Raw genomic sequence first — 16,994 nt, 5'->3', positions numbered from 1 at the left:
GATCGACCGTGAAACCGATACAGAATCCCGCAAACAAAGTTTGTTGTCCTCTCAGCCGCCATGTCAGTCGCGATCGGCTGCAAACAGGACCTTTGTGCAATTTAATCAGTTCCTACGTATCGTTCCTCGGAGGAACCAGTTGCCAGGGGGTTGGGGTTGCAGGTGAACGTCCCTCTCCCCACCAGAAGGTACCCGACGACCCGGAATACCCGATTCGCCGGTCACAGAGACGGCACATTCGCCGATCGTGGAGCGCGTGTTACAACCACTGGAAAGTTTCCCCCGAATTTCGGCAGGTCGCTCTCGTTTTTGCCTCTTCTTGTATCAAATAGTAGCACGGAGGGAAAAGGGGAGGTCGGCGAGCTACCGCACGGGGTTTCGGGACGATTCAAATGAATATCGGCCGTTTGCGGCTTGCGGTAAGTAGAGATTTTCGATACACGTTTGGCTGAGAGCTTTTCGAAGCTTTTTTTTATCGCTCTACTGAAATTTTGGTGGACACAGTTCACATTATCGGCGCAGTTATTGAAATAATTGTATACGATGCTTGCGAATGCTCAAGGATCCGCAATTCGGCCGCACGTTGGTGATAAAGTGTCTCAGGAAATGTTTCACTATACCTTTCTCGTGTTACGACGGCGAGATCCTTTCGATATCGTGTCTTTATCGGAAAACAACAGCGGCCGCCCACGCAAGGATGTCCGTTTCTCGGTGAACTGGGCTAAGGCCTCTGTTCAACTCCTGTATATGCATATCCCGACGTTCGAGCGGTTTAAACGCTCGAATAAACGATGGGCCATCGCGAAGGACGAGTTGGCACGCGAGGCCCTCTGTTTCCTTTTGATTTACAGCTCTGAATTGTTTCGTCCACGAGAGAAAGAGAGAGAGAGAAAGAGAGAGAGAGAGAGGGGGAGAGCGGATCGAGGCCGGTTCAAAAATTGTTTGTCGACCGTCCAAGACGTACGTACGAACAATTCCCGCGAGAACGTTCGGGTGTGTTCCGCCGATTGTTACTTGGAACTGGACCACCAGGGGAATTCAGCTGAATGCGGACGCCGAGGTTAACTACGGGCAGACCGTTCCTCGATGGACATAAACGGGAATTATGCGACGATCGCTCGGACTGGTTCAATTTCCCGCGACGCATCGAACGGGATCCAAATAAATCGTAAAAGCAGCGATAAAGGAGTAGATCCGAAGTAATTGAAAGGGCGGGAATTGTTCGTGTCGCTAACTACAGATAGATACGGGGACTGGCAATTACTTCGTCCTGGTGAAAATTATTTCGATGGTTAGTTAAACTCATTTGAGTAAAATTCCCGAAACAACGAATTTTCACGAGCGTGCAATCGACTTTCTTCCACATCCCCATCCCCTGCGACGCTTTCGGTAACTGGAAAAGTTGCCTGTCGTGTACAGCACTTTTCCAGGCGTAGACTGACGCATTAGGCCGTATGCAAATTTGGACGATCAGCGGAGCAACCATCGATTTGTCATCCTGGTGTTTCACAGCAGCCGGGAACTCGGAGACGGTATCCGTTTTCCCTCGTCCCGCGGAACACGAAGATTGGTGTCCGCGTCACCGATAGCGTTTACGCGTAATGAAAAGCGCCGGGGACAGACAGAAAGAGAAGAAGAGAGATAAAGAGAGAGAGGGGGGGGGGAGAGAGTCATTGTTGCAGCCCCCGGCCCTGGGGGTTGACAATGGGGATGCACCTCGAGAGGCGACGCAGCTCCAACAGGAAGACTTTCAACGCGGGAAATAGACTCCGTTCCTTTTGTCTAGTCCTGCCAGCCATCCCTAGCTCGTAGCTTTTCATTTCGTCCTGTCCCACCCACGCCCAGTCCCCGAGTCCCTTAACTAACGTCCGCTGCAATTTATGCTTCCTCTTCCTTTTTATCGACTGGCCGTTTTACTCGCTGTCTGGGACGCTACTCTGGCGTTCCGCCTTGTTAGCCGTCATCTTTACTCGTTATCGATTCGCGATATGCGGTTACGTTTTTCGGAACCTGACACCTGAGGCCGGAAAGCATCCTTTCTTCCAGGATCGGTGGATACGGTGTTGGTAAATTGATGGAATAGTAACAAAAAACTTGACTGAAAAGTATAGAATCATTTTTCCTAAACGTGATATTTAAAAAAAAAATTTATTTTTATTTAAATAATTATTTTTTACCACGTTTTTATTAGCTCGCTTTCTTGTTTGTTTGTTTGTTTGTTTGTCTGTTCGGTGGCAAATTTTGCAATTGGTTTTAATCTAACTTCCTGATGAGCTAGAGACTTGAAATCGGTTACATGGCTCAGAACTGGATGACAATGCATTATTCAAAAAAAATTTTTTTAAATGTCTCTCCGTTTCCATTATAATTTCCATAATAATACGTAGTAACTTTGTAAACACCGCACGGAGCTCGAACGCACACTGAGCTCCTTCGGTGCGGACAGGGTCAGTGAAGTAGGGTTAAATTAGTAGGGTTTTTTAAAAAATTTATTTTAAATATTGCATTGTTATCCAGTTCTGAGCTATGTTTAAAATTTCAATTGTAAAATTTGTACCGAACAGACAAACAAACAGACAGACAAGAAAGCGAGCTAATAAAAACGTGGTGATTACATTTTTTTGGTATATTTTTTATGCTCTCTTTTCTCTCTTTTTCCTCAAGCTCTCCAACCTCTCTTCGACATTTCTATCTTCCCTCCCGCTCACTACATCCTCGATCCTGATATTTTCACCCATTACCCTGCATTCTCTAAATAAAGATTTCTTTAGAATTGTATTTTAAACAGCCGCTCAATTCGTCGCGCTCACGACAGAACACGCATCGATGAAATATTCACTAAGTCAGAGCAGAAACTGATAGGTATCGAAGAATATTAGTGCAGACCACGATGAATATTTGATGACACCTGAAAGCTTCTCAAGACATCCTAGAGGAACTTCCGAGATCTTGCTTGTCTCGCTGTTAGGCAGTTCGAGAACATCTGGTTCCGCATGAATATCAAAGGCCACTTTGAAATCTGTTCAGATAATTAAAAGGTTGCTACGGAACATCGTCTCGGCTCAGTAAACTGTCGATGCCTCGTGTATCCACACGCAAATCTGGAGACTAAAAAGAAACATTCTCGACAATCGTTAATGGTGTTTCCACTTTTCCTTTTGTCATAAGAAATCTTCCCGCTGACAAAGAAAATTATATTTCATTGTTAGTACGGGAATAGAAATGTTTCTTTCGACAAATATAATAATGGATCTGTTTTCATCAGTTTCTGGTCGACGGAAAAAAAAGAGGCTCGATGGCCAGCCATTTCACCCGAGCGAGGAGAAGAGGGTGAAAGCGGTGTGCGAATTTCCGCGAATTGGTGGCTGCAGGTCGGCGAGAACGACAGGCAAGGGGTGGAGAAGGAGGGGTCGGTGGTGTGGAAAGCGCAGCGAACCCGTCGAATCGCGAATAGCGTTAATTATCGACGAAGGGAAAATAAATTAACGGCGCGGCGGCCGCTGTACTGTCGTTGCGTTAGCAATAACAGGGTCGCCGGCCGTTTCATCCGGAAATAATTACCGTGAAACTGCCATAATTCCCGGCTATCCGGTTACACTGGTAACGGCCCCGGGAGCCTTCTCCGCGTAGGAAAATTGAAAGGAGAATGCTCGCTCGGCTCTTTTGTAGCCGCTTGTATTTCTCTTTCCGGTGTTCGATTTGTTCGAGTGTTTCGCGGGGGCCGAATTAATCGCGAAAAAACAGCGCGCGCCAATCGCGCCGACATAAAAGCTTCTTTTCCACTTTTATTACTCGTCGAAATGAGGGAACCAATATTTTTCAGCGGTTCTTGTTGCGTTCCGAGCGGACGCGATCTAAAATATCATTGGGCGAGTTCGAATTCCGCCGCAGCGGAAAATATCATCTCTCCTTTGGTAGAATTTATTTTAGAATGTAATGGACGGATGATATTTTTCGTAGCCCAGCGGTAAGCTCTTATTAATTTTGTGTAAACGGTTCGGAATGTTAATTGCAATCACGCTGCGAGATGCATGAAACTTTAGCAGGTTATAGTATATTGGGTGTATGTGCCAAATTTTGTATTTTAGCGTCTAGGTCGCGCTTTGATTGGTCCGTGTTTTTCGTTAATAACTCCTAAACAAAGCCACGGATAACATTTTTGCAAAGGAAAATGTTGATTCAAATGATCTCAGGAACCTCCCATTTCCGGCTGTTGAAGGAATTTTGGGACACCCTGTAGAAGAAGAAGATTGAAGATTGTTGACGAAGGTTTCCGAAGCTGTTATCCGCTTCTCTAATGCAAATGACAATTTAGCAAGTACATCAACGAATTTTGATCACACTTACACCGTGAGATGCAGGAAACTCTCGCGAAACTTGATTTCAAAGTTTTAATCAATTTTGTACTGTAAATGACAGTTTAGTGAGCATGTAAGAGAGTTTCAATTATAATTACACTGTAAATCGCGCGAAGTTTGATGATGCTACAACGATTCAACTCAATCTACAAAATATGAATGAAAGGTGAACCTTAATTGCAACTAAAATGTCATTCGAATGGACCAATCACGTCGTCAAATGCTTTGAGATCCATTTTTTTTAATCTGCTGAGTGGCTCCGTCCACGCAGTTCGACGATCTCGCGAAACTTTCGGTACCTTCGGAAGTTCCTTGCTCTTTCGCATTCAAGTTCCGAAGCTATTTCATCACTCTTTGAATAGACACCGGGTCGATTATTAGTTTCTGAACGTGAGCCCGAACGTTTAGCATCGACCGATCCCTAAAATGTTCCCCGTTATCCCATCAAATCGGCCGCTCACGATAGCATCGCTCGTAAAACGATTTTTTAGATGCTATCGACGGAATTAGAGACGCTATCTTCGAGGAATCTCTATTAACCGTTATTGGATCGGGAAATTCCTCGGTTGACGATCCGCGATTTTTGAATTGTGCGGATGCTGTTCCAGAATTTTATTCGTTACGAATTCAGACACTACAAACCTTGTTCTCTCTGTAACAATATATGTGTTACATTAAAAGTATGGTATGTCCACTATCCTCTCAATAATTATGTAGTACGTCCCTTCGGTTTCTCGAGTGTAGATTCGACATCAGCACCGATCGAAATCGAAATGAGCGTTGGTCGCGTGACGAACCGGAAATCCGTCTTCCAGGCAGGCAGCAGAAGGAAGCTAGGTGCCAAGGAGAATGCAACTTGTTCACGTGACGCACATTATCACAGCTGGCGTGACGTGAACCCATCAATTACCTCGTCTCCACCATCCTGAAAATAGAGATAGCCAGCCTTGAACTATAAACCACGGCGTTGAGACTTCCGTGCGGCCGCCGAAAACGCGTGCACTTTCTTTTCTCTTCCTCTTTACTCTTCCACCCGTTACCGACGATCCCCTTTTCTTGATATTATATATATCGTGCTACGATTCGCTTGGATGGATGCGGAGAATGTATGCTTCGCTTGGATATTTTCGAAAAGAATGCCTTCGCGATCTTTAATTCGTTCTGGTATGTGGTGCAGATTAAATTCTTAGCATAGCACCAGAGTTGGGCATTAATCGATTAAAATTTGAATCATGATTTATTGATTAATGTGTACGATTAATTCAATGAATGAAGTTAATCGTCAATCGTTGATTAAAAAAAGAAATCATCGAAAAATCGACGATTGATTCCATCGATTGATGATGTTAATCGTCAATCGTTGATTAAATGAAGAAATCATCGAAAAATCGACGATTGATTCAATCGATTGATGAAGTTAATCCTCAACCGCAACTAACGACTAAACTAGGAGATTAATTGTTAATTGCGTTTAACGATTGAACTAGAAATGTAGTCGTCAATCGTTGATTAACTTCACTTGCTTTGTAACATTGATATCAGTTATATAAATTCGTAACGGTCTTTATTGATTGCTTACAATAGATTGCTCCAATGTAATTATGAAACGAAGCGGAGGAAAACTTGGTGCGGGAAGCTACGAAGCGACCTTGGACAGACAATATCGTTGGATCGTACTCTATTGGTCGCCGATCGGTGGCGTCCGCCGATATTTTCCCCGGAAACGAGCCTTTTCCGCGGACGGTGGCCATTCAACGACACCGCGAAGAGCTCTTATGATTTATCGGTCGAACGATCGACTTCCTCGCCAGCTTGAAAATCATGGTCCACATCGTCGGCGATTTTCCTGACGGACGATCCCTGCCCGTGTTTGCACGGTAGAAACGCTTCTATCAGCCATCTGAATAAATGTCGCCCTTCCAGTTCTCATCTCTATCCCTCTCTTCCTCTCTGCCTCGTTCTAGGTTGAAGTGGCTCCTATGGACGGATTAGGTCGAGGAATAATTCAGTTTGCTAACTTGGGTTCGTTTAACCCGCTGGCTTTTTAATGGACCTCATTTGAATACCTTTCCTCGGTCTTTTTCGCGCCGGTTCCGGGGTTCAAGCCCGCTCGACGGTCCCACGAATTTTTTATCCACCCAGCAACGGAAATAAAATGGATATTTGGAGATTTGGTAGTATAATCTGCCGGGGGTAGCCGATATTTCGACTATCGAGCTTCGACTCCTTGACGACTTATCAGATCAGCTCGCAAATTGATTCGCCTCCTCTCGTTTTGGTGTCGTTTAAATTTTTAATCTCTTGGAATGCTTGAGATGAGCTACCAAATCAGGAAACACAAAGTTTCTCGAATATTTTACAGTGTTCTGGAGGAATTTCCCCGTTTAATTCAATCCCCCCAACGGAAAAGTCGTTCGTTCCCAATAAAATATTTCGCAATTTTGAACCTTTCCGCCAGGCGTATCGAAGTTCGAGGACGAAGCACCGTTGGAAAAAGTTTTCGCGAAGGAGGTCCCCGGCGTTGACCTCCGCGTTTCCCGAACGAATTTGTCTGGCCGTGGATCGATCTGGCCGCACGAACGAGAGTTTTTCCAAGAGCCGACTACAATTCCCGGTAAAATGGAAACATTTTATCTCGAGAGGCCGGCGCTCAGTATGTTTCCCGATGCAAATGCGCTCGGACGGACGATCGCCGAAGAAAAGGAATCGAATACCTACCCACACAAGGATCCTTCTTTTTTTTGTTGCCGGAAAACGCCACGGAATCGACGATGGAGATCCGCGGATAGAATCAAACTGTTCTCGATAGCTTCGCAAGGGGGTTATACAATTTTTGTATACCTTCGTCGAAAAATGAAGATGTCATTTTTATCGAAGTATTAATCTTCTCAAATTGTGAATTACTACTTTCCGAATTTCTGAAAGTTGAGTTTCGGAAAATGATAGTCGTGAAAATATGTGTCAGTTTTATTGCTCTGGTGAAAATCTCGGAATCGAGGAAGCATTAGCGGAATGATCTTTCTTGTAGTGTTCCCGTGTTTTCTTTACCTAGGCGGAGAATTTTCAAGTTTATTTTATGGTTTCCTTCCCGAACAAGAGTTTCCTGTTTCTTCCTAGGCGAGTTCACGTTCCGAGGACATCTTTTTCTGCGTGCTAGCTCATCCTCTATTCTTCATCAACAACTGCGACGATGGAGAGACAGTAGAGTAAGTGTTTTGTCGTTCCGCTTCCAGTTTTAAGTATGAAGAATGGCAGGGATGGATGATCTGATGGAAAGAAACGATACCTGTTACCAAGCGAAGAGTAATGATCGCCGGATCGTCCTCCTAGTTACGAAATTTTGTCTTCTTCTATTTTTCAAAGCAGCAGGAACTGCGCCGACCCTTCTCTTCAACAGAAGTCGACTCTTTTTTGTGCCGAAAAATTGACTTTGTAAAAATTTTCGAGTTTCCCTTCCACCCGGAAATGTATTCAAATATCTGAACGCGTTCTACGGTTCGTAGAGTAATTTACATTTTTCCCGGACGACTTTTTGCTTCGCTTTGAACAGCGGTTCTCAAATCCTTTGATGTAACAGATACACTTCTGACCTCTTCCGAAATTCTACACTCCGGCTCTGAATTATTCCGTGGCAATCCAGTTACAATCTTGTAATGAGCGTATATCGGCGAAAACTAAACTTTAACACGGACTTCCACTAGATTCCGTCCAAACGGTTTGCCTTTTCCGGAAAATTCCTCGCATCGATTCTGCTTTAATTGGACACTCGATTTGCTCAGTGTGGCGGAGGGAATGAAGACATTTCTTTTTAAATTGTTCCCCTCCCTTAAAAATTAGACCAATCAAGGTTTAATCGAACCCATAGCTGAGAACCACTGTCATCGACTCTCGCCACCGCCATTAAAGCGATGGTCGCGGTATCGCCAGGGGGTGTTCGCCGAGAAAAATCAAACCCAGGATTTTATCGTTGGATGCAGACCAAGCGGAAGATAAAATTCCAGGGGCGGGCGACGTCCGTTTCCGGTGGAAGGGTGTCGCTTCGCGTTTCGTCTCGTCGCGCTCGCGGTTTTCCCCGTTGAAACTTAATCCCGTCGAGGCTCGGTGGCTGCGATCGTCATCACGGAAACTCGACGCCTCGTCTGTCACATCGTTCGATTTCCGTGTCGACGAAAAACGTGGTGCTCCGCACGCCGATGTAATTCGCCGCAAACCCTCTGCCCTCTTCGCAAAACCCTACTGGCTTCCATTTCGAGTCCACGAAACGGGACGCCACTGCCGCGCCGCGGATAGAGATTAAAGGTAATTGAATATTCTGGCGATCCAGCTGGCACCGGACTACGAACAAGTATCCGGGGTCGAATGGTTGCTTATATGCGAGCGTTCGCTCGCTGCCATTCGTTGGCCGGTCGCCATTCCCGTTCACTTTATTCATCAGGCGACGCGCGCGCGAAACTTTCCACGCGAGCCGCGCCCAAAATGAATAGCAACAGCTTCTTTATTTTTTTCCCGACTGTTTCGGGATGGGTCCAAAGTTGTATTCGATAGTAGCTGGTAGGGGTGTGCGAGAACCCGAAATATCGGGAACCTGATGGTCGGGACGAGTCGAGAAGAGGTCGGGTCGGGTTCCCGAAAATTTCGAGAATATGACATAAGACACGCCTAAAAAGAATTCGTGATGGACAACATTCTTTCAATTTCGAAAACATCTGGAATAAAAAATCCGATGGTTTTTTCTGCTTTGGAATTTCGGGCATTTTTCTGTGGGAAAAGGTAGGAGAAAGATTGAATAAACATCTTCTAACATCATTTCAAATGCTAACAGATTGAACTTACAGATAAGAAAAGTTTGGTTTATACTGGACGACGGTTGATTGGTCGGTACTGCGCGACAGTTGGATGGTCGGTACTGGACGACAAAGAAAATTCCAAAACAGGGCTCGTTAATTATACTTAATAGACTAGATATAATATACATAATTCAACAAAGTCGTTTACTTACCTGAGAAACAAATTATCAGATCTAGAAAATAACTCTTCACACTCGAAATATCACGCTAAATGTATCAGAACTGCGAAAAAGATCGAATGAACAATGTAGCAACGAAACATATTACCCACAATAGTTATATTCATTTGTTTTCTTAAAGGAAGTGTAGCCATTTGACCTGGAAAGTCTGTAAACTAATTTTGGTCGGTACAGCACGACTCTCCCCTATTTCTCGCACACCCCTAGTAGTTGGCTTTATTAGTACACAGGTAAGCTTTTGACATTGTCGGACGTCAGTAATTGCCAGGAAGCCTTTTCGGTGACGTATCCGGTCACGTCGCTGATGCAGCGAAGGTCCCAGCAAAACGAGAATCGTGAATCTCAGTAGGCAGGGCTTCAGTCACGCCGAGGACATGTTTTCCCGGTCTGGATCGAATCACGGCATACACGTCCGGTCGCAGGGCTCGTTAAGCAGACCGTTTTCACCCCTTGTCGGTCACGCAAAATGGAAAGTCGCGGTCTAACCTTGTTCGCAAGCATCGATTTCCAGCAACCCGCGACTCACTTGCATGTGCATCCTTGACTCTGGCAACCTTTCCGTATCCAGGGGTCAAGGCCGCCAGGTGCGAGATTAGTCATTTGGGAGGTTCCTCGGCTGGGGACGATGGAAGGTCCTCCGCCATTGTGCAAAGCGAGGAGTTTTAGGTTAGATCGCGTGAGACCGTTTCTTTACGCTGGTTAATGTGCGAATGGTAATTGTTACGTGTATAGCCGCCGCGGTAGAGGTCGTCGGTATTTATAGGACAGGTGAAACTGCATTTTCGTGCGCAATTCGAACCTGTTCTATTTTTGCTCGGTCCTCGTGTCCTTCAAAAAACGTTTTCTCTTGCGATTGGACGCCGATTGTAGATTTAATCGTGTCTAAATTCATTGTCGAGACTTCGCACGGTTTTTATTCTGTGTTATTAACAACATTTTTGCATTGGGAATTTATACCAGTTTCCCATTATTTCGAATGATAACGAAGAACCTGAATCGCGTTTATAAAAATTGCACGGAGCTTTTCAAAATTCAGCGCTCCCTCAAGGTTTACGACCGCTTCGAGATTATTAGCTTCCCTTCGATTTTTAGATTCTATTCCGAGGGAGGAAAAATAATTTTTCTCGCAAAAAAAATGACCGGCGAAAGTAGAACATGGTCCAGGCCTGGCGCCCGTAAAATATCTCCGGCTAAAAATTCATGGAAATCGATAAGCAGGGATGACTCGAATCTCCATAAATCGTTTCGCGGATGGGGGTTAAAGTTCGATTTACGTGACTGCGGTACATCGATTCGAACACCGTCGAACAGCCCGGTCTTCCCGTGAACCATGGATTCCCTATTTTTCGAGTGTCGTCTATCTTTATTATCATCTGTAATGCGATTGTCAGGAATTTCGCGGCTCGGGCCCATCGCTCTGGAATCTTTATTGCATCGGCGCGGCGCGTCGAGACGAGCAAGTCCGCAGGTCGGAATATTATTAGCATGAAAATGTGACCGCGCAAATCATGATTTCCACGCGATATCCACTCCGTGAAGCTCTCTGGCCAAGTCACTTTGTTTGTTCGATCGAGGAAATCATCGTATGTTAGGATTAACGTCGTGAAGCGATCACGAAAATGTTCCTCGCGAATACGATGCAGCTGATCCTTTTTCTTCTTTGAACTTGTATTTGAATATATTTACAAAATATAAACCACAGGCGCGTAAAATCCACGATATAACGGGTAATTGTAAATTATCGACCATTAATTGGATTACTGTCAACGTAATGCTATTATATTTGTTGGAATTATATTGGGTCGGCAAATATAAGTCCGTTTGGTTTTTCAGAGTGGAATAAATCACAGAAACCGAACGAACTTATTTGTCAACCCAATATTTGAATCAGTTTGTAATGCGCGCGTTTTGTATTTATTTGTTCCTTGGAACAACGTTAAATGCAAGTCAAATTGTATTTTATATGTTATATTCATAAATGAAAGCTTCTACTTCACTTCCACTCAATAATCTCTAACAAAAGTTTATGGGCCCAGCTCTATTATAAGAGCGTCACAGGAATGATATGGTGTCACAGGAACGGTATGGATCTCAACATCAAAAAATGCCATATTATGCGGTCCTCATAATCGTACCTGTATCTGTTTAGTTTCGCGTGGTCCATTCTTATGTAAATCTTAGGTTAGGACTTCTTTTTGTTATGTTTTCTTTTTGTTTTTATCAGTTATACTGTAAAAACTGTATACATTTGTACAAAAGGACCTCGGTCCTATAATAATAATAATAATAATAAGAGCAATAACTAAGTACATCGAAATCAGTGATAATAAGAGGTTGGTTCAACACGTGGCTGTCTCGTTAAAGGAATAATTGGAAATGGCTAATACCATATATTCCAACAACATCACAGCAAATGCTAATAATAATAATCATAATTGATATCACATACCTCAGCCATATTAAAAATCAATTTACCCACATGCATTTGAACGCCAGTAGTTTGCACAGAATATTCCCGGTTTGTTCGCGCGTCAAACCGGACGGTCAAAGGTAATCCGCATTCAGAAAAATGCTGGAGCTCCATCAAAAGAAGTTTCAATCCTACGAGAAACACCCGGGGAGAATTTTAATTTGACGCATCCGATTGATTCGACGCAGTCTCGCCCCAACTGTATCGAATATCCCCGAGGATCAGGATTACTTCCGTTCGCTGGGATCGGCAAACGTAACCCGAACGTCATCACCAGTTTAAAGGCGTCGAGCGCATAAAATAATTTTCGGCACGCAAATGGAGTATAAAATTTTCAGACACGATTTTTCTACAAAGGAGAGTGGAAGGATTAACTCGTATTTGCGCGGCTGCGATTAGATTTCATATGAACGTAAATATTATTAAAATATACAGGAGTTTCTCTGCGGCTAAAATTATTCAGAACAGCACGAGGCATGTAGATAATTAAAAGTCCTTTATAAGTCAAAGAGAAATAATCGCGAATATTTCAATGAATTTTTATCCACATAGAATAATATCAAAATAAGAAACATAATCCCAGAACTGTTGTATTTCCTGGTTCAGTTATTACAACTCAGGGAACCAGCCCACTTACAATGCGGAGCACACACAGAAAGAGCTCGGCTCTCCTTTGTAGTTCGAAACCCGGCGAAACGGTGTAATTTGTTGTCCATTCGAAAAACTCGCTCGATAAAGAATATCGACGCTCTATGTGGGCTCTCATTTGCGTCGCCAATCGTTTGCTTTGTTCGCCCTTTAATCCGACGAGGCCGTGAAACAGTGCATGTTTTTTTATCGCGCGGCGAAATGAAATTTCATAGCGAACGGGGACCCGGTGGCGGCCAAACTGGTCGAAGGTAAATAAAACGAAAACTAACAGTGGCGAAAAAGTGCGTCCGCCGAGGGGTCGACGGTGACGACCAAGGGGACCAATGGAGGGGGTATTTTACGTATTCGACATGCATTCGAGTGGGTCACGTGCCAGAAATATCGAATTCGAGGTAACGCAGTTCCCCTTATTACTGGGGCGCGCGAAAAACGAATTGCTTTTGATCATTCCGCGAATTGACGAGGATCGGAAAGGCAATCGGGACGAGTGGCCTAAAAATTTAAATAGTAGCTGGGCCATCCGAGACGCCGCGCTGTTTATTTTGGACTGAAAGTAGCCTGCGGGGATGGCTGGTGGTACGTCACAGGATCGAATTCTGTGGCGCGACGAAATAAGGTCCGCTTTGCGAAAGAAAGACACGTTCAGTAGCTTGCAAGACAGAAATTGTAGAACTCGACAACAAGAGTGAAGATCGTTAGGGTAAGAAGGGAAGCTGTTTAGAAAAGTTAATTACCGAACCCGGAAAAGTTGTATATTGTACTTCGCCAAGTTGGAAATATGGAACGTCAGACTAAGAGATTGGACGGGTAGATTTTTATTTGTTCAGAAGACGCATGAGCTGCCGTTAAAACAAATAACGAGGACATACAATTAGCAAAATAAGAGGAAAACGAATGACTGCACGGGCTGCGCGTGATGGATGAGGGGGATAGTTGAAGAATGATGGATAACAAATGTTCGGGCTGACTCCGAAGGCTGGAAAGAGGTGAGCAAGATGGGTATCGGTATGATGGATAGAAAATTCGAGACGGAAATAACGAGAGTCATCGTAAACAATAAGTTCGCGAAGAGAAGGTATTAACTGCATTCTGAAGATATGATTAAAACGAAGCGGTGGTCCAGAGGCAGAAATAAGGAGGAAGGATCATTGTCAACGTCTTAAAGAAGTCTTAGAGGCCAGTGGTTATGATGGAAGACGGAGGATGCGTCTGGGAACAGAATGAATCTCATAATATACAATTTAATAACAAGACTCGGAGCATTGTAATCAGGGTTGCGTAAAGTCTTGGAGTGTCTCGATCACTGACGTTAAGCGGCTTGCGTCGGGGTCCAGACAGTGGACGGGGGGTGACCGCTCATAAAAGTATTTTCTCTTTCTGGTTTTTCCTACTGCAATTTCCTTCGGGTGGATGTTATCGACGGAAGAGCTCTGACGAATCCCCAGGATTTTTCGAGCGAAAAAATTGTGGGACACGACGTTTGGTTCAAGGAAAATTGGCGACTTGGATTTAGTTTGGAGAGTTCTCTTTGGCGATCAATGAGGTAGAAAATCGTCCAATGGCTCATTTAGGACAGACGTCATTCGACGATATTCATCTCTGAGTTATGAATTCTGGCTGCAACGATTTAACACTGACATCCTGAACGAGCACCGAAGACAAGGACAAACATGTCTGATTGGACGGTATGAACCCCGAAGCCGCGCTCCACTGTAAATACCTCAGCGTTTGTGCGAAACTTATAAGCGCGTCGTCATTGACTTAGGTTAATGACATCGTTAAAGGATCTCCGAGTTAGGTTAAAGTTTCCAGCGTCTACTCGCACGTGCAACAAGGAGGCTGGCTTAGAAACCCGATCGGTTCGGCATCATTAATGTACCTTGAGACTGTCAACAGTGTTTCAAACGAGGAAAACCGACATAAAGCACGGAAAATGGACGAGCCTAGCGAAGACGGGTTCGAAATTCCTGGTTCCTAACCCAGGTGGAACGTCGCATCTAGCTGGGTTACAAATTGAAGTAAAAAACGGAGCATCGCTGTAAAAGACAAATCAGGAATGGTGTAACACGACTTAGGGAAGATCTGCAAGCGCGAAAGAAGCAACAGAAGCCGAGGAAGAGAGAAGAAGAGCATCTTATCAAGAAAGACAAGAGGAATCCTCGCCGGAACGAGGCACCTGTATCAAAACGGTGTTTTTCCGGGGAACACCGGTGGCGTCGGCGTACAAGGCAAGAGGGAATGAAGAATCTCCAAAGGCAAAGAAAATGAAAACAAATGTCTGGCAGCGCGAGCAGGGTCGGTGGATGGGTGGTGGAAGCCAACAGCAGAAGAAAACGAAACGGCCATGGAGTAGCCGAGGGGATGGGAACGGAGGAACGCGTGTTCGAAAACACAGACACCTATCCTGATCAAGAAAGATCGCGAAAGCAAAGGGGACGCGGAGGATGGAGAAACGGAGAAACGTTTCAAGCGGAGAGGCAGGGAGAGAGAGAGAGAGAGAGAGAAACTGAGGGTGCGTGGGGGTGGAGATCCGAAAAGGGGGAGAGAGAGAGGATGGGGTTCGCTAGGGCGCGAGAGAGAGGCAGGAGAGGATCGGAGAGAGGAGAGGGAGTAGCAGGAGACCCGAGGCTGCGGCGTAGCCTCAGTGCCGGCGCAGTGGCCGGGCCATCGTGTCCTGTGCCCAGGTTTCCGTGTTCTCTTTTCACTCCGATCCTGCTCTCGGCAGTCGTCGTCGTCGTCGTCGTTGATCCTCCAGGGAGAAGGTCCTCTTCGTCTCCGCCTTTGGAGACCGTGTGTCGCAGCTTCCTCCGCGAAGCAGCTTTCCGGCTTCCCAAGGAGAATAAGTTCCGAGGAGAGTGTGCGAGAACGGAGGCAAGCGGGGGCGATGAAAGCCGCGACGCGTCGTGACACATGAAGAGAGGTCCTGCCGCGAAGGACCTCCCGCTGGTGTGCCTCTCTCTCTCTCTAGCCTCGCACGGCCCTGGTGTAGCTCTCCGGCGTTACTTCCCCCGGACGACGCGGCGGTGAAAATCGGTTTCCGGAACGCGTGAACGCCTCGCTCGCGGCTACCTAGTGCGAAATCCTACGCCAGTGAGACAGGACACCAACGGGAAAGGACACCCTGCCGGGCAGCAGCGGCCGGGAGGATCACAGGCCGAAGAGGTGGGAGCCATGCCGCCCGGGCGAGCTTCCCTCGAGGTAGCCAGGATCGTCCGGCATCCCTGTCCTTACGGTGTACTCCGTTCCCATCGCCTCTTTTGAGGTAAGAGTTTTACTATCTATTCTTCATTCTACAATCTCCCACTCTTCTCTGTCTCTCTCTCTCTCTTCTCCGCGTCTCTCACGACTGACACTTTCGCGACTTTACGCCGCCTCTCCGGGCAGCCGTAAAGCTCTGGAAGAGTGCGGGTCACCACCGTATCCTCCAGGACCCGGGCTCTTTCCGAAGCTCCCTGCGGGCTTGCGGGTGTCACTGTTTGACCCTGCCACTGTCGACCCTCTGGCCACGAGATCGGGACACAGTATGAAAGCGCAGATCCCGGCTTTTCGATTCGGTTTACCTTCACGAGGCTCAAAGTGTCTCACCGACGTGCTCTCCTAGGGTGTAGTCGAGCTATCGTGTTACTTTTACCGTGTCAGATTTCCTGATTGATCCGGAAACTAATTGAACCTCGTCGACTGTATTGTACTGCTGTTTGATGATTAGGGATTCCGCTTTTATTAGTTGCTTTCACTGATCGTAGTTTGATAGACTGGTGTGTGCTAGTTCGTTGAAGAAACAGCGGACAATGACGTTGTAGGGTCAAAGCTCGACCCCAGCGTCATCGAACAGCCTCTGTTGACATTCGGGGCGCACGGCGAGGCTTCCGGCTACGTTGGCCAGCCTGCCAATGCGGCGACGGGCACCTGTTCCAGAAACACTGCCTCTGTTTCTCGTTCGATGCGCGGCGTAAACATCGGAGGCTTTAGAGTCGCTTTGCCTGTGAAATCCTCGGATGAATGCTCTATTTTCGGACTCGTCCTTCTTTCGGATTCTAACGATCGAATACGGGAATTGTGTCGAACCAGTAAATCTTAATAGCGCTGCTCTTTCTGGCTCCTGGAATGATTCACGCGCTGAATCAGTTCGTACCGCATAGTGTTCGATTGATCGAAAATTCTGTTCTTCTTCGGTGGAGGAACTAGATATTTTTTCGTGAACTTTTATAAAAATGGTCCATGTAGACGTAAATTTGAGAGACGAAACTTTCGCTTGACGGGCAGTCAGCATCTGTACAGAGTAGTTAGTCGCAGTTTCGAAGTTAATCTGTTCGAAAATTCGATTCCCTCTGTTGATCAATAATTTAGAACTTCGACGGGACTTCCCCTGCTGGAGTTTCAGTTTGGGGCCCTCGATTAGACTACTGGAAACAGAAGTGATGCTACAACTGTGAAGAGAAACGTAATTTTTTCATTGGAGGAGAAATAATAATTGTTTGAATTTTTTAAA

At 45.6% G+C, this 16,994-nt stretch overlaps 1 protein-coding gene across 2 annotated transcripts in view; it reads left to right on the top strand.

Annotated features, from left to right (window-relative positions):
• The first annotated feature begins 15,136 nt into the window (after window positions 1-15,136).
• Window positions 15,137-16,994, top strand: part of LOC143214588 (A-type potassium channel modulatory protein DPP6) — a 125,349-nt gene continuing 123,491 nt past the window's right edge. For both annotated transcript variants that reach the window (XM_076435816.1, XM_076435811.1), the window contains exon 1: window positions 15,137-15,767. The gene's annotated coding sequence lies outside the window, so the exon portion shown is untranslated. The remainder of the gene's footprint in view (window positions 15,768-16,994) is intronic.

The sequence above is a fragment of the Lasioglossum baleicum genome, chromosome 12 (assembly GCF_051020765.1).
Source record: "Lasioglossum baleicum chromosome 12, iyLasBale1, whole genome shotgun sequence".
NCBI classification, from domain to species: domain Eukaryota; kingdom Metazoa; phylum Arthropoda; class Insecta; order Hymenoptera; family Halictidae; genus Lasioglossum; species Lasioglossum baleicum.
Note: the sequence above shows the minus strand (reverse complement) of the source record. Positions and strands in the feature narration are given on the sequence as shown.